The sequence below is a fragment of the Heloderma suspectum genome, chromosome 2, assembly GCF_057233095.1.
Source record: "Heloderma suspectum isolate Gila_16-S chromosome 2, 16-S_ref, whole genome shotgun sequence".
Classification (NCBI taxonomy): Eukaryota; Metazoa; Chordata; class Lepidosauria; order Squamata; family Helodermatidae; genus Heloderma; species Heloderma suspectum.
This window is the reverse complement of record NC_139459.1, coordinates 143,062,761-143,086,455: the sequence shown is the minus strand read 5'-3', so window position 1 is coordinate 143,086,455 and position 23,695 is coordinate 143,062,761. Positions and strand designations below refer to the sequence as shown.

Below are 23,695 nucleotides of genomic sequence, written 5' to 3'. Positions count from 1 at the left end.
GTGGCAGCCTCACCACAATGAAATGAGCAACATTACTCAAAAAACCAACAACCCAGTAACTCTAGTTAGAGGTGAATAATTCCAGGAGATAAAAAGCACAGTGTAACCCCCAAAAAGAGTGGCTGGGCAAACAACGTGACACGGGCTGTGGGGAGACAGATGGAGAGACATTCTGTATTTGAGTGTGTTACATACCATCCTTTCATGGGAGGGAGGGCAAGATGTTTTGCAGGGAGTCAAAACTCCAAAAAGGGGGCATATTCCCATTGTGGGATCAGAATGTGGGGCTGAACCCATCAGGGATCCACTTATGCAGTTGCCCCAGTTTTCACTGGCCCTGCCGTGCCTTTAGAGAGCAGCCTGCCATGCCAGAATTTTAGCAGGCGGAGGGCTCCTAGCAGGGAGAGAAAATGATGAGAAAGGTAAGTTTCACATGCTAAATCTTTGCATGCCTGGCTGTTGTTAAAGGCAGAGGAGGAGGGCCAATAATAATAACAAAATACAACAACTGGCAACCCTGTTCAGTTATAGATTTGAAATGATTTGTTATTCCAGTGGAAAATAACTGACTCTGTCCTCACACCCTTCCCCCTGCCTCTTCTTATCCACAAGCATCCCTACTATCCTGTCTTCCCCAGTGCTCCTTCCTCTCTCTCAGGTGCACAGTGCCCACCTCCCCACACCAAGCCTCAGAAGAAGTTGATTGAAAGCTGGACTAGAAACAACAGGCACCAACCTCATGCATTTTGCCTCTGATGATGCTTTGGTCTTGGTGTCTTTTCCCCGGAGGTCTGCTCCCCCAGCAGCTGGGGTCTCCCCTCCAAAAGAGGGGTCCTTTCTGTCCTTTCTTTAGCCTGATCTCAGAAGGCTGGCCCTGCCTTGCTGGCAGTTCCCTTTTCCTGATGGTTGGGATTAAACTGGTTCCTTTCCAGATCTATCTAGCAACTTGTCCTGCTCCTGCCCTCCCTGCCTCTCCCCGCCCATGCGAGGGGCTGGGATGAAAGAAAAGTCTCCTCAGCAGCAGCAGCAACAGCAGCAGCAGCACTGGGTGATCCCCTGAAGGAAGAAAAGGTTGGGAAAGATGACAGAAGGAGAAGAGAGAGTGGAGGTGGCAGCTGAAGAAAATGAGACTATGTCTGCCCTTCAGGACATCCTGGTTAAATGTTTGAAAAGGATTTATATGTTATTAAATTATAACTAGTAGTTATACTTTGATTTTTCACTGTACAGCACATTTCTGAATCATTTGCTCTTACTCATGCACACAGATGTAACATGCCTGTTTCCGAGTCTCTAGCTGCACCGGCTTGTGGCAAGGTGGCCGGCATTGAAAGAGGTGGGTGAGATTAGCTCATCTGCCATTCCTCTAGATCAGCGGTGCAGAAAGGGTGGGGGGAGGAAAGAAAGCGTGGGTTAACGGTGAGTGTGAATGGGTGTGTGTGTACTGATGTATGTGAATGTGGGGAGTGTGTGGATGGATGTGTATAAATGCAGTGTGTATGGCTTTGGCCTCCTCACTGCTGGCACTCACCCCCACCAAAGGTTATCCACAAGGGAATGTGGCCTTGGGGTGGAAAAGCTCCCCCCACCCCTGCTCTATTTTCACCATTTTAAAAATCTTGTAATTGCTGGCTGCTGCGTACTTGTTCATTACGATCACAGTCAAATAAGAGGGGGGAAAGTGGCAAATTGGATATGGGAGAAGGAGCACAAGACACAAACAGCCCTGCCCATGAGCAACACTCAAAATTCTTTACTTCCATTCACCCACAGTTTTGTCGTGCAGCACATAAGGATATGATTTAAATGTGGTGCTGACTTCAAAGCAGTAACAGTAGAGATGGGTGCCACATCTACCCCCATCTGATTTGTAATTGATCTAGAAAACCTGGTTCAGTTACACATTAATGATGCCCACTGAATATCCACAAAACATCTGTGGGATTTTTGTGAATAATTAAGCACTGGTTGGCACCTCCAAAGAACACCAGGTATGCACCAGGACCTAGGCTTTCTTCACACGGAGCTTTTATCCTGCGATTGAGATGGCTCTTTCACGGACGTTTGCGGGCTCTTTACATGATGCCATGACCCTCCAGGACATCTCCTGCACTAAATGCCCTTTGTTCCATTTTTAAATAGATCGCAGATAATGAGCTATCAAATTACCCCCTTGTGTTCCGCTTGAGTTCCCTCCGTGAAAAGAGGGAAAGCAAAGGAGCGAGATCAATGAAAGATAATGGCAGACTCAGATATGGAGAGAAGGAGGGGGAAAGGGGAAGTGGGTGAAAAGGGGAGTCGTTGTGATCCTGCATTTAAAATGGAAGCAGAAAGCCCCACTTCAAATTCAGGATTTTAGGCTGGTGTAGAGATGCCCCTAGAGGCCACTAGAAATCCAGACCCATCCTGATGTGACTTGGTCTTTCCCTGCTGTCCCTTCCATTTCTGTGTCAAGGGTGACTGGGCGTTGTGGGTGTACACCTAGTAACATCCAAGGATTCCATGAACTTGGAACCCTTCTGTCTTTTCTACCTGCAGTGAGTATTACAAAGCAGTGTAATAGTTTACAGTAGGAATGGGTCACAAGGAGGACACAACTCATGCTGTGGAGCCCTTTGTGCCCTGGCATATGATGACAATAGTGCTGCATTCTGCACTAGCTCCAGCTTCCGGACCAGCCTTAAGGGCAGCCCCACATAGAGCTCATTGCAGTAATCCAGCCGTGAGGTTACTAATGCCTGTACCACCATGGTCAAGCTATCCCTGTCCAGGAGAGGCCATAGCTGGCGAGCCAGCGGAAGCTGGTAAAAGCCACTCTGAGCTGCCGCGACCATTTGGGCCTCCAGCGACAATGATGGATCTAGGAGTACCCCCAGACTATGGTCCTGATCTTTCAGAGGGAGTCAACCCCATCCAGAGCAGGCAAGGAGCCTATCTCCTGGACCCAGGAACCACTCACCCACAGGGCTTCTGTCTTGCCAGGATTCAGCTTCACTTTATTGGCCCTCATCCAGCCCATTACTGAGTCTAGGCACTGATTCAGGACTTGCACAGCCTCTCCTGATTCAAATGTCACAGGGAGATGGAGCTGCATGTCATCAGCATACTGATGGCATTTAGCTCCAAATCCCCTAATGACCACTCCCAGCGGCTTCATATAGATGTTAAACAACACTGGGAACAAGATGGTACCCTACAGTATCAATTAGCTCAATTGCCAAGGGGCCAAGGAATAGTCACCCAGTGTTACTCTCTGAAATCAGCCCTGTAGGTAGGATTGGAACTAGTGTAACACAGTGCCTCCAACACCCATCCCACAGAGTCGATCCAGGAGGGTACCATGGTCTATGGTATCAAAAGCGAATGAGAGATCGAGCAGAATTAACGGGGTTGCACTCCCCCTGCCCCTCTCTCGATAACGAAACCCGATTGAAATGGATCTAGATAATCAGTATCCTCCAAGAATGCCTGCAGTTGGTCCGCCATGACCCTCTCACGTACCTTCCCTAGAAAAGGGGTATTTGTGACTGGGCAGTAGTTGTCTAATACCGTTGGGTCCAGAGTGGGCTTCTTCAGGAGTGGCCACACTACTGCCTCCTTAAGGACAGCAGGGACCACCCCTTCCTGTAGGGAAGAGTTTATCACTCTCTGGACCCACCCAGTTATACCCCCTCAGCTAGCTGTTATTAGCCAGGAGGGACAGGGATCAAGAGGGCATGTGGTCGGTCGCATTCATGCAAGCATCTTGATCACATCATCAGGGTGTATCAACTGGAACTGATCCCACAAAATCGGGCAGATGGTGGCATCAGACACCTTGACTGGCACTGCACTAACAACAGCATCAAGTTCGCTGCGGAGACAAGCGATTTTGTCCTCAAAGTGTGATGCAAAAAGGTCACAGCGGGCCCTTGACGGGGTCAGGGCCCCATTTACTGGCTTTCAACATTCACTCCATTGTAACTGCGCAGTACTGCAGCTGTGAATTAGGTTCTGCTATAGTACATGCGTGATTTACCATGGACTTCTCCAGTGGAAAAATCCACTGTGCCCTGACACATGGCTGTTAAAGTGAAGTAAACTGCAGCAGTCATGCTGCTCTCTTCTTTTTTTTTTACCATTATATTTAAATGCGCAGCTGCGCAGCCACATGAGGGGGCGCGCGACACTTTGGGTTTTAGAGGCTGTTTTGTATTTTAGGGGTTCTTTTGTGTCTGCGTCTGTCCATTTCTCTTTGGTAAGATGTGGGTCATCTGCTCCTTCGTTACCATGCAAACTGTACACAATCACAGCAGCAATACTCCAGCACCACACTCTCGCGATGGTTCGCACATGCGAAGGAGTATGCCCACGTGAGAGGTACACGTGCCTACCCATCATTCCAAAATGGATACCACTCTGTTTTGCAAAGGAGCAGAGAGGAACGCGGAGGAGTGAAAAGGCGTCACAAAGACTCAGTAACCACACCTACCCCATGGCTGCTGCAAACGGCAAAGTCAGTTCAAGGAGCAGACAGACAGCTCAGCAACCTCAGTAAACCCACAGCAAGCTAAAAAGTTGCAGCAAAACACCTCTGCGGAAATCCACATTTTCCCTGTGAAAACCATGGTTAGGCTGCAAAGTGGCGACTGCGGCGTCTGTCTCAAAGGTCCTCAGATCGCAGTAGCCCCCGGAGTAAATGGCTCCTGTACATGGGGCCATAAAGGGAGTGCGTCTGTGCCAAAGCAGCTGCATGGCACACAGACATGCAGCAGGTGACACTTCCCCCCTGCCCTGTTTAAGTCAGTGCTGGCAAAAGCTTCATGTGCTCAGTTCCTGTAAGTTAGTACAAAAAATAAAGGTAAACTGAGCAGGTGATCATTTTACCCTGTGACTTGCTTCACTGTGTCTTGCTTGGAGTGATTGCAATCGCCTGGCCCTCCTCTGCCACCTGGAAGGGTTGGGTGAGAGGAATCTCTGCTTCAGGGTACAACTGCAAACTACTTCAAGAACATTGTGTTCCTAGAATGGGGTGGGGGGTGGGGACTAGAGGGTAAACAATATCCTAGCTACAGAAGAAAGAAAGAAAGAAAGAAAGAAAGAAAGAAAGAAAGAAAGAAAGAAAGAAAACAATTGGCAGCACATTCAGGAAGCGTCAGGGGATGATCATCAGTGGCCAGGATTAGTGGTTCCTGTTCTCCATGGCCCCTTCTACACCCGGCTTTTACTCTGGGTTGGGTGCGAGTCAAGGTCCCTAGGCACAGACGACGCACTTGCAATTCGTAGTCGTCTGTGGTTTCTGCCCCCAAAATGCAGATTTCCAAGGTGGCATTTTGCTGCGAACTTTTCAGCTGCTGCGGGTTCACCACGGGATGTGCACGCACTGTCTAACCATCCCTCGGGGTGACATCGCAGTTTGCGGTGGGTGTGGGGTAGGCAGTGAGCAACTGTGACTCCTTTTTCCTCCTCCCCCCTCTTCCCATCCTGCTGCCGAGAGCAACTGCACCCCTCTCTTCCAGTGCTCGGCAGAGAGGGGCGGCGTTGCTCTGGGCAGAGGCAGAGACAGCAAGATGGGAAGTGAGAGGGAAGCGGCACGTCCCTCTTGCTTCCAGCACCAAGAGCAACTGCGCCCCCTCAGTGCTGGGTGCTCGGCAGCGAGGGACACAGTTGCTTGTGGGCAGTGGCGACAGTCACTAGCCCCGTATGTCTAGCTCACTGAGCATCCGCAGCGCAGGAGCTGTGCAGCTCCAACGATGCGGTGGACCAAGTCGGTGCCATGTAGATGGCGCCCGTGTTGAGGATCTACCTACTTAGTAATGCCTGCACGCCCGCTTCAGAGTGTCCCTCCTTTACAGAGTGTCCCCACTGTGCTCTGTTTGAAGGCATCCTCTGTTTGAAGGGCTGTCTAGTCCAAGTCTAGTTTATGGATGAAGGGCAGTATTCAGTGCTGCCGCTGTGCCTCTGCTCTTTGCATTGCACCAGTGCGACCAACCTAGAGCAACAGGGAGGTAGCGCTTCCTAGAGCAACCCTGGGAATGAGCTGAAATGCTTGTTTCCGGAACAGGACATGTCAGCAGAGCCCCCTTCTGCTACCTCTGTTGACCTGTTCTGTAAATGAGTGTTTCGGCTTGTTTCCAGTTGATTCAGGAAGTGCTAGCTTCCATTGGACTGGCAGCAGGTCCCACTGGCAGCGTTGGATGCTACCCAAAGAACCCGAAGAAGGGAGAGCACAGGGGCCTTGAAGTTGCCCATGTACAGATAGCACCTGGGCAGCAGAGTAAGCAAGGCACACAAGTCACCTGTCACAGGTTTCCTTACTATGGTGAGATGTAGTGTATTTCTATTTAAATTATAGTAGTTATTTCTAAATCTCCACATATACATATAAATTAGCATATGTACATTTTATGTAATCCACTGTCATTCTTTATCCTCTTTTTTTTGGGGGGGTGATGTGTAACTGGACACCCTAACCTACTTTCGTCCCTTCCTTTTGGACAGGTGTGGACTCTCATTGCTTCATAGTGCATCTGTTCCTTGCCTCCTCCAGAATTCAAGGCTGGACCAAAATATTTTCATGTCTGAGGTGAAGGACCAGATAGTGCCCCAGACTGTCAGTTGAATCTTGCTAACCACTGGTGACAGGATAACACCCTCCACTGCACCTAAGGGCAGGAGGCTAGCTTGGGGGCATAAGGCAGCCTGTATGATGCACAGTTCTTCAGCAGAAAGGATAGAGCTGTTACCACTGCTCCCCCCCCCCATATACACTGCCTGAGGTGGTTGCCTCACTCTTCCAGCTCTGGATGGGATCATACTTCCCCTGAAGGAGTAGGTGCATAGCTTGGAGGTACTCCTGGATCCATCATTGTCACTGAAGGCTCAGTGGCCTCCATGGCCACCTACCAGCCTTGGCTGGAAGCTCAGCTGTGACCTTATCTGAATTGAGATAGTCTGGCATCAGTGGTCTATGCTCTGGGAAGTTCTAGGTTAGATTACTGTAATGTGTTGTATGTTGGGCTGCCTTTGAAGACAGTTCAGAAACTGCAGCTGGTACAGAATTTGGCAGCCAGGATGTTGATGGGGACTAGGCACTGTGAACATATAAGCCCAGTTCTGGCTCCCCTGCATGGGTTGCCAATTTGTTTCTGGGTCAAATTCAGAGTGCTGGTTATAAAGCCTCACGTGGCTTGGGACCCTATTACCTCAAGAACCATCTCTCCCCACCATATGAACTTATCCGGTCCCTGAGGTCAGCTTCAGAGCCCCTTCTCTGTGCGTTTCCTCCGAGAGAAGCTGGGGGGGGGGGAGTGACAGTTCAGGAACGGCCCTTTTTGTGATAGCCCCACATTTATGGAACGCTCTCCCCAGTGAAGCTGTCATCTTTTCAGGGCCAGGCAAAGACAAACTTCACTTCCCAGGCATTTGGACATTAGTTATGGCCCAATTGTTGTGGGCTGCTTTTGTGGTGTTCATTCCAGACCGTGAGCTGGGGAAGATTTTGTGTATTTGTGGATGAACACTCTTCATATTGTATTGTTTTTAAATTATGTTTTTATGGTACTTACTTTAATTTGTATTACTGTGCTGATTATGGTTTATATTGATTCCCCCCCCATTATATTAATCAGGGATTTCTATATTGTGTGCGTAAATCACTTCAAAACTACTTTTTGCACTGGAAAGTGGATAAATTGATGATGGTGATGGTGATGGTGAGGCCAGCCCTGCCAGAATCTGATACACATTTTCATTTCTCAAATTGTTCACACATCTCAGGGTCTCCTGTATTATTTATATAACAGGCAATGTAGATAAATGGCAAACAGGGCTTGCCTAAATAAAATAAATAAATAAATAAAATAGGAGATTTACACAATTTTACCACACTGAAACCTAGCAACTACTAACCAGACAGCACACGGATGTTACATGTGCATAAAAATGCAAATCCAGCGTTGTGCACGAAAGCAAACAGATGTTTTTGCTTACAAATGAAGCAGAGATGATTGTCTAACTTCTTCATCCCCATCGCCTAGCCTTGCCTTTCCCACTTCCTCCACCTCCCCACATGTCAGATCACCCCCCCCCCGCTTCCCACTTACCGGGTAGCTCCACCTGGTCCCTCCCTCCCTTTCTCCCCCACCCCACCTCTTTTGGTGGCTAGGAACACTTCAGAGTGAAGCACTGGCCTCTAGTCACCCACCATCTCCACCGCCTACTAATATAGAATGGAGGCCAGAGGCATTCTGGGAAATACAGACAGCAGGTGCCTGGAGGCCAGCACTTCACCTTGAAGCATTCCCAGTCTCAGCTCCTCTCTCCCTTTTAAGTTAAAAGAGCCCTTTAAACATCACAAGCATTTTGTGGGCACAGGGGGAGGGGGCTTCAGGCATAGTGTCACCCGTGGGCACCATGTTGCTGACCCCTGGACTTGGAAGTAACTGTAATAGCTAAAGGGAATTTCCATTTTCAGAGGCAATATGCCTTTCAGTATCAGATGCTGGGTACGAACAAGTCTGGGTGACCGTCACTTTTATGCCTTCCTTCCTGAGCCATTTTGGGTTCCTGCAGGCTGAATAGTATAACTGCACCCTCTGTTTTAAGATGTGCTAAGGAGCCCCTCACTGCTCAGGATACCATCTTTGTGGCTGAAAGATTGGCATACACTAGGAGCAGAGCCTTGGCTGCTTCCATACTGTGAAATGCCCATTCCCATTGTCGCATGGTTGTTACCTGCCTCCATACATCTGTTGCTGGCCGATCCTGGCCGATCCTTTCAGAAACAGGAAAAATGTTTTTGTTCTACCAGGGCTTTGAACAATGAGCATCCCATTTACAGATAAATAACTGAGGGTTGATCCTGCAGCTGCTGATTTGTTGGTTGTTGGATTATTTTAGATTTCATTGCATCTGATGAAATGCTTACGCCATTTGTGTTGTTAGTCTTTAAGCTGCCAGAAGACTCTTTGTTGCTATTTTTCTACAACCGACTAACACGGTTCCCCATTTGGAAATTGGACTGATTGCTTTTAATGAATTGTATTAACTAGTTTAATGTTGTGAACTACAGCACCTTGTAAATTAGATAATGGAAAAGTGATATAAAGACATGGTAAATAAAAACATAAAAAGTGGAATGCATTGAAAAAGTACGAATAGATAATATGTCTGGCTGCTGCTACAAACGTAAGGCAGGATCCACTGCACTCCTGTTGATTGTGTTGTGCCAGTGGGACCCACCACTTGTGCAACAGGGAGTTAGCCCTTCAAAGAATGCTGGAAACAAACAGAAACACTAGTTTCTGGATCAGGACAGGTCAGTGGAACTCCCTCCTGGAGACTCCGCTGACCTGCCCATTCTGGAAACAAGTGTTCCGTTCGTTCTGGATTGCTTTAACAACCGCTAGCTCCCCAGTGTGCTAGCAGTGGGTCCTGCTGCCATGCAGACAGCATAGGATACTGCCCATAATGCTAGGCATGAGGGACTCTTGGTCTGAGCCATCTTGGCTGTTCTTAGGATCTTAAATGGAAAGCGACATCCAGCGTTGCCACCCATAGAAGAATCTAGAGTGCTGGGAAACACTGTTTGGTAGTGGTATCAACTTTATGCAGGCACATCTTGTAGTAAATGTAAAAGTAGCCACTATGTACTCTCTGCATGACTGTGATGGCCATATGGTCCAGATTCTCCAGAGTGACCACCACAATAGCATAAAGACACGCATGAAATACTTATTAAAACGTTGAGTCCTCCTGGAAGCAGCATGATTCTCTGGACCCACCTTTTCAACATGCCCTGCCTTTGGGCTTATAAGTGGAGGATACTGAAGGATTGAAATGCTCAGCTTTTTCTGGGCTCATTGCCCAGCCTGTATTGGAATCACCTCACAGGGAGGGAACAGGTAGACTTGGAAACAGCCTGTGCCTAATTCAAAGGCACTGGACAAACATTAGCTTAAGTGTCTTAACGCCAGCCCTTCCAGGAAAAGAGATTATCTGCAAACTCCTCTTGACAGTAAAAAAGCTTTTCACTACATTTGTTTGGAACAGATTTTTCCCCTTCTGATTGTATGTGTGTTGCTTATTTTCTATAAAAGTATAATGATCAAGGAGCAAAGCTGCCATTCTGGGGGAGGGGAGGGAAAAGAGTGCAGGACAAGTACCTTTAGCAGCACTTCAAAAATCTTAATCGCTTCAGAAATCAACTCTCCATTTCATGACAGGACAAGCTACACCTATTATAGTTCTGCCTTAAGTGCACCTGTTAAAAATACAGGTGCTAAAACCTCCCCACCCCCCATGGCAATCTCTTAAGAAGGAACAATTTAGGGACCTGTCCTCGGGTGACTTTAATGCCCAAGTGACAAGGAGAACAAAGATTATGAGGAGGGTGGGAGAGAACAGGTTTCTTGACAAATAGGTGCTTTTGGTAATACTTCTAGGATTGGAATGAGGAAACAAGATGTCTTGGCCCAGGAGTATGGAAAAAGACAAAAGAATTCTTCAACTCTGCCTTTGCAACAGAAGCTCTCGGCCCTTGCTCCTCAAGGCCATACACAGAGCTCTGCACCTTTGAACTTGTCCAAGTAGATCTCCTTCCCTTGTTAACCTGCTTTAGCTGGGAACAAGCATGTGGAGTTTCCACTTCTGGTGGTTGGGGAGAGGCAGATCTGTAGCACTATATGGGCCAAGATACAGGAGAAACCCAGGAGCAATTCCTGTGGAGAAGCAAAGTCCTGAATTTGCTTATGCACATATGCCCTGAGACTACAGGCAGCTGCAGAATGGAAGGTATGGAGCAGACATCTGAGCACATTGCTAGGTCCAGGCTCTGAAAGGGCTCCTATGCCTTCAAGAGAGGTAGAGAATTTCACCTGTCCAGTGTTCCCACCACAGGTCTGCAGTGACAGGCAAAGGTGCATAAATAAATTCTGTGTAGTTCTTAAAGGTATGAGTGTCCTTTTAGGATCTGAGCCTGATAATCCCAGAGAAAGCCAGCCAGTGCATGTGCTGGGGGAGGGGGAGGGGAGGCTACAGAAAAATGTATAAAAACATATGTACCCTTAATAGGGGGATGGACAAATCTGTCAGTTTCACTTTCTCACACATTTGAATAGTTAAAATCCTGAGTTCTTTTTGTCCTGCTTATGAAGAAATTAGCAAATTTTGGTAAGTTCTTATCAAACAATGAACGGAACCCCGTTCATGGATCACTGCCTTGTGGCGAAGGGGCTTGCGTAACTCAGTGAAGCCATAAGCTATGCCGTGCAGGGCCACCCAAGACAGACAGGTCATGGCAGAGAGTTCTGACAAAATGTGGTCCACTGGAGAAGGAAATGGCAACCCACTCCAGTATTCTTGCCAAGAAAACCCCGTGGAACGTATCACAAGGCTAAAAGAGATGACGCCGGAAGATGAGCCCCTCAGGTCGGAAGGTGTCCAATATGCTACTGGGGAAGAGCAGAGGGAATTTCCAAGTAGTGCCAGAAAGAGTGAAGCGGCTGGGCCAAAGCCGAAAGGACACTCAGCTGTGGATGTGTCTGGCGGTGAAAAGAAAATCCAATGCTGTAAAGAACAATATTGTTTAGGAACCTGGAATGTCAGATCAATGAATCAAGGGAAGCTGGAGGTGGTCAAACATGAGATGGCAAGATTGAACATCGACATCTTGGGAACCAGCGAACTAAAATGGACAAGCATGGGCGAATTTAATTCAGGTGACCATTATATCTACTACTGTGGGCAAGAAGCCCTTAGAAGAAATGGAGTAGCACTTAGTTAACAAAAGGGTGGGAAAAGCAGTACTGGGATACAATCTCAAAAACGACAGAATGATCTCAGTACGAATCCAAGGAAAACCAGTCAGCATCACAGTAATTCAAGTCTATGCCCCAACCACTGAGGCCGAAGAAGCTGAGGTTGATCAGTTCTATGAAGACCTACAACACCTTCTAGAACTATCACCAAAAAAGGATGTCCTCTTCATCATAGGGGATTGGAATGCTAAAGTAGGAAGTCAAGAAATCACCGGGATAACAGGCAAGCATGGCCTTGGTGTACAAAATGAAGCAGGACAAAGGCTAATAGAGTTTTGCCAAGAGAACACGCTGATCATAGCAAACACTCTTTTCCAACAGCACAAGAGGCGACTCTACACATGGACGTCACCAGATGGTCAATATCAAAATCAGATTGATTATGTCCTTTGCAGCCAAAGATGGAGAAGCTCCATACAGTCAGTAAAAACAAGACCAGGAGCTGACTGTGGCTCAGATCATGAGCTGCTTCTTGCAAAATGTCAGCTTAAATTGAAGAACGTAGGGAAAACCACTAAACCAGTCAGGTATGACCTCAATCATATCCCTGATGAATATACAGTGGAGGTGAGGAATAGATTTGAGGGATTAGACCTGATAGACAGAGTGCCTGAGGAACTATGGACGGAGGTCCGTAACATTGTTCAGGAGGCAGCAACTCAATCCATCCCAAAGAAAAAGAAATGCAAGAAAGCCAAGTGGCTGTCTGATGAGGCTTTACAAGTAGCCGAGGAAAGAAGGGAAGCGAAAAGCAAGGGAGAAAGGGGAAGATATACCCAACTGAATGCACAGTTCCAGAGAATAGCAAGGAGAGACAAGAAGGCCTACTTAAATGAACAATGCAAAGAGGTGGAGGAAAACAATAGAATGGGAAAGACTAGAGATCTTTTCAAGAAAATTGGAGATCTCAAGGGAATGTTTTGTGCAATGATAAAGGACATCTATAAAGAAGGCAGGACAATAAAAAGTGATAAAGGATCATTAAAAGCAATCAGTCCAATTTCCAAAGGGGGAACCGTGTTAGTCGGTTGCAGGGAAAAGACCCTGATGCTGGGAAAGATTGAAGGCAAAAGGAGAAGGGGACGGCAGAGGATGCGATGGCTGGATAGCATCACCAAACGACTGAACAACAACAACAACAATGAACGGAACAAAATCGTCACTCATCTGCACTGGCCAAATTCAATATGTACACTTTATTCCTAGCATGTAGAGGACCATGTTGTACCTGCCCTTCATGTTGCTGTTAAAGATGGGGAGCCTGCCAGAAAAAGACATGGTAATTCAGCACTACAAACATGGCTAAATTCTCAGAAATTCAAACCTAGGCCCAATCTACACAGCTGATGTAGTGTGGAGGGACAGCACATCAGGGTCATTTATGACAGATGACGCTGTCGCTAATTTGCAGCGACCCCACAGCTTCCCTCTGGAAAAGGCACATTTTCAGAAAGTCCTTTTAGGGCGCAATCCTATCGGGATAGACGGCCACCTCCGAACTTGGAGGCAACCGCCTATCCAATGCAGGGAAGGAGATGGTGGAGGGGATCATCCCCTCTGCACTTCAGCCGCCCTGCATTTACGGCTAGACAGCCAATTTCGGCTGTCTAGCCATGGGACCCTGGAGCGCGGGAAGCAGCAGCTGGAAGACATATAGGATGTGTTGTATCGGCATTTCCGACTTCCCTGCCCTGACATGCCCCCAGGAAAGCGCTGTTTTTGCCGCTCTGCGCTCTTCTTCCGAGGATGGAGCCCAGGGCCGTTCCACGTTGCCCATGAGGTAGTGCGAGAGGAGTGGAGGTCGGTTCTCAGGGAACTGACCTATCCTATGGCCGTCTAGCCACTGACTAGCTGCCAACGGATTGCTCCCTCCATGCATCTTTTTTCCTTAAACGCAGCTTCCATGCCCCATCCCCCTGCATTAAATTCTGGGCATGCCTGTTCTGTGACCTGGCAGTGACCCCCTTTTTACTCCCCATTCCTCTTTTTCCCCATTCCCAATAGGGCTGCTTTCCCATTCACAAAATCTAGCCTCTTTCCCCCGTTCACAGTAGCACAGTAGGGCTGTTTCAGGCATTCACAATAGTGGGGTAGCTGCTTTCCCCATTCACAATTTGTAGCCTGTTTTTTCCAATCAGAATAATGCAGTTGCACTGTTTCAGGCATTCACAATATCCCAATGGTGGATGAGAGGGGAGAGGTATGGGGTAAACTACAGGGGATTAATTCAGCGCTTCCAGTAAACTTCCCTGAGCAGGGGAGGATGGATGGGGGTGGGGAACAAGCCCCTCTCATTTGCCGAGCAGCACCTATGGGGTTGATGACATTCAGTTCTACTCCTTGGACACTGCCCACCCGACCCTGAAGTTTCAAGTGCTATGTGACCCAAGAAAGCGGGTTTTTAGGTAGTGTATACTCCCCTTTTCTTGCTTCATGTGCTACTGATGGACCGGGGCTGTGTTTCCACCAACGATTTACTCCAACCTGGCTGCGCAGTGAGGTCTCTGTGGTTCCATGACATCATGGCCATTCAGTCCCAGCCCTGCATTTTATCGCGGAAAAGCCGCTTCTTCTGAGACTAGTTATAGTCCGACTTTTCCTGCTTACTTCAGCTCCATTACTGACCTGTTTCCACAACCGCACTGGGTTTAGTGTCATAGTCCTGCCCCTGGAGCCCAGCCCTTGTGGGTGTCGCTCACCTGCCCCTGTCCTCACTGGAAACAGCTGTGTGTGAAGGAGAGGGGGAGATGACACTGGAGGGAGCAGTCAGGCAGAGATGAAGAGATGCACACCGAAGCACCCCTGGCATACAAGTGCAGTGTCGGCCCACCCTGGGTATCCCTATGAAGTTCCCAGTCAAGGTGGTGGCAGGGAAATCAGGAGAGCTGCAAAGACGACTTCAGGGAGAGTCATTACGTCGCATCCCCGCTTTAGGGGAAGACAGGGTTTAAAAGGAGAGGAGATGCTGCACACAGCTTTTTCGCTCCTTCGTTAAAGTGAAAGTGCGCTTTAAAACTTTAAAGGGAAAAAAACAAAAGGGCTGGAGCGGAGTAGAAGGGGGGGCGAGGGAGGCAGAGATGAAGAGATGCACAACTAATATATCATCCACTAGCTCTCTTCGCCATTTCCTCCCTGTGTATTTTCCCTTTAGCACTTTGTCCCACTTTGTGTGGGCATGTGCTGGGGTGTTACTTCTGAGTAAACTCACGAGCTGTATGGCTTTCCTTTCCTGGGAGTAAGTGCCATTGAAATCTGTGTGGATTGCTTCTGAGTAGGCTTGCATACGAATGCATCCCCTTCAATGCATTTGCTTGGGGTCTCCCTTCTCAGCCACGCAGGAGAAAGGCTTGACAGTTAGGATTTCAATGGGTATTAAAAGTGCCTTCAATTGGGAAGCCAGCCAGCCAGCCACTACTTCTTCTTCTAGCCCACCTTGCAGGGTCATTGGGAAGCCAGAATAAGGGGGGAGAACAACAACAGTGCTGGGGGGCAGGGGAGAGAAAGCCAACCACTATCTCTTCTCCTAGCCCACCTTGCAAGGTCATTGGGAAGCCAGAATAAGGGGGAACAGCAACAACAGCGGCGGGGTGGGGGGTGGGGAGAGGCAGCCACTAACTGGAGCGGAGCACAAAGGGACGAGGGAGGGAGAATTGGCAAGAGGAGGACATGGGAACACTGATGAGGTAATGAGGCCCAACCCAGATGCCACCCAGGCACCACCCTGCCATCAAGAACATAATTCAAGAACATAAGAGAGCCAGTGTAGTGTAGTGGTGAGAGTGACGGACTGGGAGCCGGGAGATCCGGGTTCTAGTCCCCACTTGGCCATGGAAGCTCACTGGGTGACTTTGGGCCAGTCACAGACTCTCAGCCCAACCCACCTCACAGGGTTGTTGTTGTGAGGATACAACGGTGAGGAGGAGGATAATGTAAGCCGCCTTGAGTTCCTTGCGAGAGGGAGAAAGGCGGGGTATAAATGCAATAAATAAATAAATAAATAAATAAATTCGATTAAAGCTCAGTGGAAACAGCACAGAGCCCCAGGCTACAGCAATGATAAGCCGGGTCTTTAAGGACTGTGGAAACAGGAAAAGGAGAACATGCGACTGGGGAAACATCACAGCAAAGTTGCAAACAAAGTGAAGCCGATAGCGTGGAAACACACCCCAAAGCAACTTCATGAAAATCTGGATATAACCAGAAAGTGCTTCTCATTCCATTTCCATATAGATGGAACCCTAGACTTATAAGAGTTAAGCACTCAAAGCCCTTCGCATGGATGGACAAATCTTTCTATTTCGCTTTCTCCCACATTCAATTTTTTAAAAAAATTCTCAAGTTCTTTTCTTCATGGAGAAATCGGAACATTCTGGTAAGTTCTTATCTATATATACTCCACGCAAAATTCTTACCCATCCCTAGTTTATATATCTATCTCCACCTCCTATGCCACCCAAAACCAAAATAGAGAGATTGATGAGAAAATCCAAGCACTTATTTTAAAATCTCCCAAAATTCTCCACCCTATTTGCTCAGCTAATACTGAATGAGACTACACTGTTAGTTCATACAGGTGGATGAAGAAAGCAATGGGCTAAGAGAGGAGATTGGCTGGGAGGGGGAGGGGCCAAGCCCACCAACAATATTAAAATAATATTAGACAATATTAAAACTGGATCCACAGTTGCACCCAACGTTCCCCACCCCCTTTGTGGGCAGCAAAACTGGGGAGGCTTACCGAATAGTCTCTTGGGGAAGGGGTACTGACATTCTCCCAACATTTCAAGGGGAGCTTCTGATAAATAAAATGTTCTGAAAATGTATCAGCAAATTCTTTTCTTAGAAATTTTAGCCCAGCCCCAGGTCAGCTGTCTTGGTGTTTATTCCTCCTCCTGCGCCTCCTCCTCCTCCACATCAATTCTTATAACAGCCTGTGAGGTCGGTGGTCAATACTATTGTTACCATATTGCAGATGGGGGCTGAAGCTGAAAGAGCAGCTTGTTTAACATCCCCAGCAGAGCAATCTGAAGTGTTCCTTGCAGGCAGAGCCACTGTAACACCTTGAATTCAAGTGGCCAGAGAGGGAAGAAAGGGTTGGGCGGGTCGGGCCGTTCCCTTTTCAATTTTTAATGGGAGGGAAAATACTCATGCCAGCTGCTGTAGGTCTGGAACCTGGTCCTGGGGCCTCACAGCAGATCCAAAGCTGCCTTTGCCCTGCCTCGGGAATGCCCCATTTCGGGGCCCACCACTGGCCGGAAGAACGCTGGTGATAGATTTACACCTGCAGACCTTCCCGTGGGCCTCCAGGGTGGACAGCCCCTCTGCTGGTGAAGCTTCTCTCTGCTGGTGGACTGGCACTTTTCACTATTCTGACTCCCTCCAGCCAGCAGAACTGGGGGTTAAGATTGTGCTCTTAATGAGCTCGTGGCAGGGCTGAGCTTCAAACTGGGGACTTCCTGACTTGTTGCCCAGGCTTGTAGCCACTGTGCTATACTAGCTCAAATGCCTTCACTCATTCTGTTTTGATAGTTGGGGCCTCAGCTGCCAGAAGTAGTTCAAGTCCCAGGGGGCTTCCACACTAAACGTTAACTTTGGAATAACCACACTTTAGTCACTTTTTATGGGGTATCTACATGACATCGAGCTTTTCTACATGAGACTGTTAATCTGCTGTATCTACTTTTGGTTTCATCGCAGAATTGAGATCCAAACACTACGTGAAGAGCATTTCCTTTCCTGCTTTCCTGCTGCATAGCCTCTAGGTGGCTCTGAGGTACAGCAGAATAGCGCAACTACACAAGTGAAAAAGTGTTTTCTTTTGCTTTTACAAATAAATACTGCATTTTCCCTGCTCTAAAAAAACTAGCTGAAAGTGCTCTTTAGACACAGAAGCAAAACTAGAGGGTCATGTTATCATCTAAAGAACCCATAAACAACCGTGAGTAGGGTATGATGAGCACATGACAAATACCTCATGTACAAAAGCTCATTATCATCAAACAGTTGTCAATCCTGCATTTTCTCCATGCTCCTTCGATCTTTTTTGAAACTTCAGAAAACACCATTTTAAAAAAAAGAATGGAACAATAGCACAATCTTCACAAACACTCCTCCATCTTTTTAAAGTGGTGTGATTTTCAAAGTGCAGTGACATATTGGGCATGTGAGCCTATCACCAAACATCCAGTTAGGCACACCTTCACCATTACTTTTCATATTGGTACCATTTTATCAGCGTGTTTTTAAAACCCATCTTTTAATTTGCTCTAAAACAACTTTTAAGTTATATTTTTTTAAAAAAACTATTGAAATATTATGTTTCTGCAAAAATGCTTAAAACACAACAAGGTTTTAGTGCAAATTATAAAACAGGTTTGTTTGTTTTTAAAAAAATACTGCATGTACAGTTGGTTGTTGTTGTTTATTCGGTCAGTCGCTTCTGACTCTTCATGACTTCATGGACCAGCCCACGCCAGAGCTTCCTGTCGGCCGTCGCCACCCCCAGCTCCCCCAAGGTCGAGTCCGTCACCTCCAGAATATCACCCATCCATCTTGCCCTTGGTTGGCCCCTCTTGCTTTTGCCTTCCACTTTCCCTAGCATCAGCATCTTCTCCAGGGTATCCTGTCTTCTCATTATGTGGCCAAAGTACTTCAATTTTGCCTTGAATATCATTCCCTCAAGTGAGCAGTCTGGCTTTATTTCCTGGAGTATGGACTGGTTTGATCTTCTTGCAGTCCAAGGCACTCTCAGAATTTTCCTCAAGCACCACAGTTCAAAAGCATCTATCTTCCTTTGCTCAGCCTTCCTTATGGTCCAGCTCTCGCAGCCATAGGTTACTATGGGGAATACCATTGCTTTAACTATGCGGGCCTTTGTTGTCAGTGTAATGTCTCTGCTTTTAACTATTTTATCAAGATTTGTCATTGCTGTCCTCCCAAGAAGTAAACGTCTTCTGATTTCCTGGCTGCAGTCAGCGTCTACAGTAATCTTTGCACCTAGAAAGACAAAGTCTGTCACTGCCTCCACGTTTTCTCCCTCTATTTGCCAGTTATCAATCAAGCTGGTTGCCATAATCTTGTTTTTTTTTAGGTTTAACTGCAACCCAGCTTTTGCACTTTCTTCTTTCACCTTCGTCATGAGGTTCCTCAGCTCCTCCTTGCTAGGGATGTACGAAAGTGACTTACCTTTCCGCGGATTATGTTGATGGTGGGGGGGAGGTGTTCCGTCCCTCCCCCCGGAATCCTGGCCGGCCAGCTGTGCTCCGCAGTGATTCTGCGCAGCTGCCGACCGGCTCTGCCAGCAGCCGGACATCCGGCCGCTGGCTAGCAGGGATGCAAATGGCAGCGGCCGTAGCCGCCGCCGTTTGCGTCCCTGCAGTCAGCCGTGATAGGCTACGTAAATGTTTACGTAGCCTATCATGGCTGATTTAAAAAAAAAAAACGCACGTACGCAAATGGCAGCAGCCATGGCCGCCACCATTTGCGTTCTTTATTTTGGCACGTCTTAGTCTACGTAAACATTTACGTAGACTAAGACGGCGAAAATAAGGGGAACGCAAATAGTGTAGCGTCTACGCTATTTGCGTTCCCCTTATTTTCGCCATCTTAGTCTATGTAAATGTTTATGTAGACTAAGACGTGCCAAAATAAGGAACGCAAATGGCGGTGGCCATGGCCGCTGCCATTTGCATATGTGCTTTTTTTTTTTAAAGTCAGCTGTGATAGGCTATGTAAAGATTTACGTAGCCTATCACAGTGTTTTTTAAAATCTAGCCATGATAGGCTACGTAAATCTTTACGTAGCCTATCACTTTTTTTGGGTTTTTTTAACCTGGAAATAGCGGTGGCGGCAGCTGGTCGGAAGACTGGCTGCCGCAGCCGCCGCCGCCACCTCCACCAGGAAGATCCGCCCAAGGTAAGTCTCGTCCCGGGGGGGGGGGGGGCGGGGAGGCAGGCCGTTCGGCCACCGATTTCGGGGGGCCGAATGCACTGGCATTCGGCCTCCCCGAGATCCATGGCGGAAGTTTCGTACATCCCTACTCCTCGCTTTCAGCCATCAAAGTGGTATCATCTGCATATATGAGATTGTTAATGTTTCTTCCAGCGATTTTAACTCCAGCCTTGGCTTCATCAAGCCAAGTCAAGTTCAACAGTTGGTTAGAACTGTCTTAATTTTTCTTGCCAATCTCTTATTTAGCACTAAAATGGTTTTTGGCTTACCTTTAAAAACAAATGATGAAAGTAATAACCCAATAGCAGCTAAATAGAAAAGTGCTTTAGATTTTAGAATAGATTTTGACAAATTGATCAAAAATTAATTTTAAATGTGGCATGCTTAGAATTGTCCTTTACCTACCCACATTGCTATGTCCCGCCCATGGGTATGGATGGAACAGAGCAGGATGCACATACGCACAAAGTATCATGTCTCCCAAAGTGTGGAAGTTAATTGCATTTCTGCTTACAGCAGAAGAGCAATGATTGGCTACGGCTATCTAGGGAAATATCCTGTGGCCCCAGTTCATCTCCCAAACAGCTCAACTCCATAAGGCAAAGTGTGATGGCCATCTTAGGCAGTGGATTTTGGGGTCCAGCTGGGGAGGAAGCGTGGGCAACAGACGCATTTGACCAATACAGCACCATCAACCAGTAAGTGCTCCTTGCACAAGCTGTCATTTAAATAAGCAGAAGCTGTGAGTGCAGGATGTGTGCGTGTGTGTGAGTGCGCGCGCATGTGTGTGTGCGCTGTTTAGATTTTCCTCCTCAGTCCAGTCCTGCATCCTCTCAGTTATGGCCTTGGGAGCCCTCCTCACTTTCCACAGTGCTGGGCCATTTGTGGTCCCTGCTGCAGGAAGTAGATTTCAGTTCAAAGGGTTAGTGCTCTCATGTACTCTTTTTCTGTAAATATTTGCAGGAATACTTTTGTAAATATGTCTTCCTGTCTGAACCTGTGATGTACAAGTTTGTTTAATAGGCAGTGAAAGTAGCATTTAACAAAAGGGTCTGCCAAACCGGGCAGAATGGGCAAGGAGAGAGCCTCTCACCAATGCTTTGAGTGGGCACAATGTTAATGTTTGACACAGATGTCTGTGCCCAGTCTGGTCTAGTAGTAGAAAACTAACAAACCATGGGGGGGGGGGGCACACAGGGCCACTTCATGATAAGCCACTCTGGAAACAAGCCATGGTGGGTTGGTTAATCGCTTGCTAACCCACACTGCTGCCGACAGACGATCAGACACTCGCTGGCTTGACCTGGTTTGTTTCCGTGCTTATTTAACTAGTGGCCTGTGCATGGTTTGTTTCCTCCTACCCGCTTCCAGCATGTGTCCCAGGGCCTTTGTGGCACAACTCCCCTCTACTCCTGCTGTGATGAGATTCTTTCCCCGCACCCTTACCTTGCAAAGCAGCTGTGTTCACATATATATGCCATATCTTTGGAGCAGGGGGGCTCACCTTACTTTTTAGATCAAGGTGGCTGAAGGTTTTATTTATTTATTTTCTTTAAGACTTAAAAAAAAAAAAAAAAAAAGCCTCCTTGGCTGTTTCTCGCAGACCGGGATGAGTGACTTTTGAAGAAGCCATGTAGAACCCACGCTGCCAGGTTCTCATGTCATGACAAGCCATCCTGAAAAGAAGCCACCCTGAACAATGCAGCAACAAGTCATGGGTCCTCGAGGCGGCTTGTGTGTGGCTAACAACCCGCACTTAAGCCATCATGCTGGGTTCGGACAACATGACAAGCCACTCTGAAACAAAAATGGGGGACGACCCACCATGGGCTGTTGTGTCGTGCAAACCAGGTCCAAGTTCTGTTTATAAATGTATTGGGGAAACCTGGCTGGTCACTTGGGAATGCATCACCAAGGAAGAGGATTAGCATAACATTTGCAAATGCAAAATTATATGGATAGTTGCAAGGAATGCAAGACATTCACCCTAGTGGAGAAGACTGCGTGACCTGTGTGCCTGCTCCATCTGCTGTCTGCAAGCTGCTGCCTCTGGATGGGCAACTTCAAGGCACCTCTTTACAGTTTTTTCACTTTAAACCAGACGTGGGCTGGACAGCCCATCAAATAGAGGACACCTTCAAACAGAGGACTGTCCTCTACCAATCCTCCAAAACACAGAACTGTCTCCTGTGAAGTAGGACACCTGACCATACCGACAGTAAAGACTGTGGACCAGGAGGTCTGACCCAGCAAGAGAGTTCTTGCAGATGTGTACTATGGAAGAAGAGGTAAGTCCCTGCTGGTTCTCTGATCATGCCTGAATGAAGGCAATGAATTCCAGTGACAGCTGTGAAATCTGCATGCTGGAACCCAAGGGTGTGTTCAAACATTCCTGCCTGGAGTGGGGAGGCCCTGAGGAGGCACACTCCCCACATTCTGGTCACAAGTGCAATAGTCTGCCTAGGGTTGAGGTTGGGGAACATTGGGTCTCTGTGCTGGTGCATTGGGCTGATTGACTGGACGTGGCTGACATCATACATTCCCCAGGAGTGCTGCCAGTTTGGAGGGCCCCTTCACCACCCTGGCTGCTCTCCTCCCACTTTCCCCCCCTTGCTGCCACTTTTCTGCTCTGCTCGACCACTTTCTCTCTTTCTTCCCTTCCCTGCTGCAACCCTGGTTGCTCCACCCACCCACCCCAGCCTACTAGGGGGCAGCAGAAAGGGGCCCCTCGTTCTTTTTTTTAAAAATACAGTTACAGGCGGGGTCAGGCACACGGCTCAATGAAGCACCACCAGAAGCACCAGATGCGTCTGCCATCTGCATTTTCTCTGAGGGCCTCTAAGCTCGATGTGCTGCCTCTAAGATGGCAGGCCTTGACCAGGGCTTGAGACTTGACCAGGGCTTCACTGAGCAGCATGCCGGGCTGCCCATCCCTGGTTGTAAATGTTTTTTTAAAAGAAATGGGAGCTGTCCTCACAGGGGATTTGCTGTGAAATGGGAGCATTTCGAGGTCATTGGCAGCAGATGATGTCATGGCCAATCTGCAGCCACCCTGGAGATTTCTGGTGGAAAAATCAGATTTTCTGAGACTATTTTTTACTCCATTTTATTTCTTTAATTCGGGTTCTCAGCGCTTCTGGTGCTGTGTGCCCCTATCCTCCACATTTACTTTGGCATGACAGCCCTGTCCAGAGGGATGTATTTCACCTGGCCATGACCTTGCTGACCCTTTCCAGCCTTCAGAATCACCCTGCACTCCCATTCGGCCAGTAACTAGCCTCTGTGATGATGTACTTCTCTGATGTTTGCAGTACTTCACTTCACATTTAACAGATGTGTTAAATCACATCTCCGGCGATATTGTGTAAAGTCAATTCTTTGATGTTATGTAAAGTCACTTCTCCGATCCAGCGAGGTCTCAGGAGCCTGTCATTGCAAGCAGGGAGAAAGTGCCCAGAGAAGGAGAAAGGGGTGGTGGTGGAAGAAATAACTCCAAGACAATTTGCTAGAATGGGGCAAAATGGGGGAGGGAATACTCTCGGGGGGAGCCTTCAGATGCTGCACTGGAGAATCGGGGGATTTTGGCTTCTTCATGCAAAAGGGGGGATCCTGGACAGGGGTGGGAAACAAGCCTCTCTTGTTGGTTGAGCACCCCCTGACAGTTTGATAATGTTCCCTGCTACTCCCCACACCAGTATGTTCCTTTGAAGTGCTGTGTGACCCATGAAAACCGGATTTTAACGGTATGGTTGTTGTTGTTGTTGTTCAGTCGTTCAGTCGTGTCCGACTCTTCGTGACCCCATGGACCATAGCACGCCAGGCCTTCCTGTCCTGCGCTCTTTCCTGGAGTGTGCTCAAGTTCATATTCATTGCATCGGTGATGCTATCTAGCCATCTCATCCTCTGCCGTCCCCTTCTCCTTTTGCCTTCAGCCTTTCCCAGCATC

General features: G+C 47.8%; 1 protein-coding gene and 1 pseudogene across 5 annotated transcripts in view; one reads left to right on the top strand and one right to left on the bottom strand.

Annotated features, from left to right (window-relative positions):
• The window catches only part of SCNN1A (sodium channel epithelial 1 subunit alpha), a 29,768-nt gene extending 28,849 nt beyond the window's left edge, over positions 1–919 (bottom strand). For all 4 annotated transcript variants that reach the window (XM_084835128.1, XM_084835130.1, XM_084835131.1 and 1 more), the window contains exon 1: positions 737–919. The gene's annotated coding sequence lies outside the window, so the exon portion shown is untranslated. The remainder of the gene's footprint in view (positions 1–736) is intronic.
• The window catches only part of LOC146352896 (protein CFDP2 pseudogene), a 1,048,348-nt pseudogene that overhangs the window by 688,914 nt on the left and 335,739 nt on the right, over positions 1–23,695 (top strand). The window lies entirely within an intron of this gene.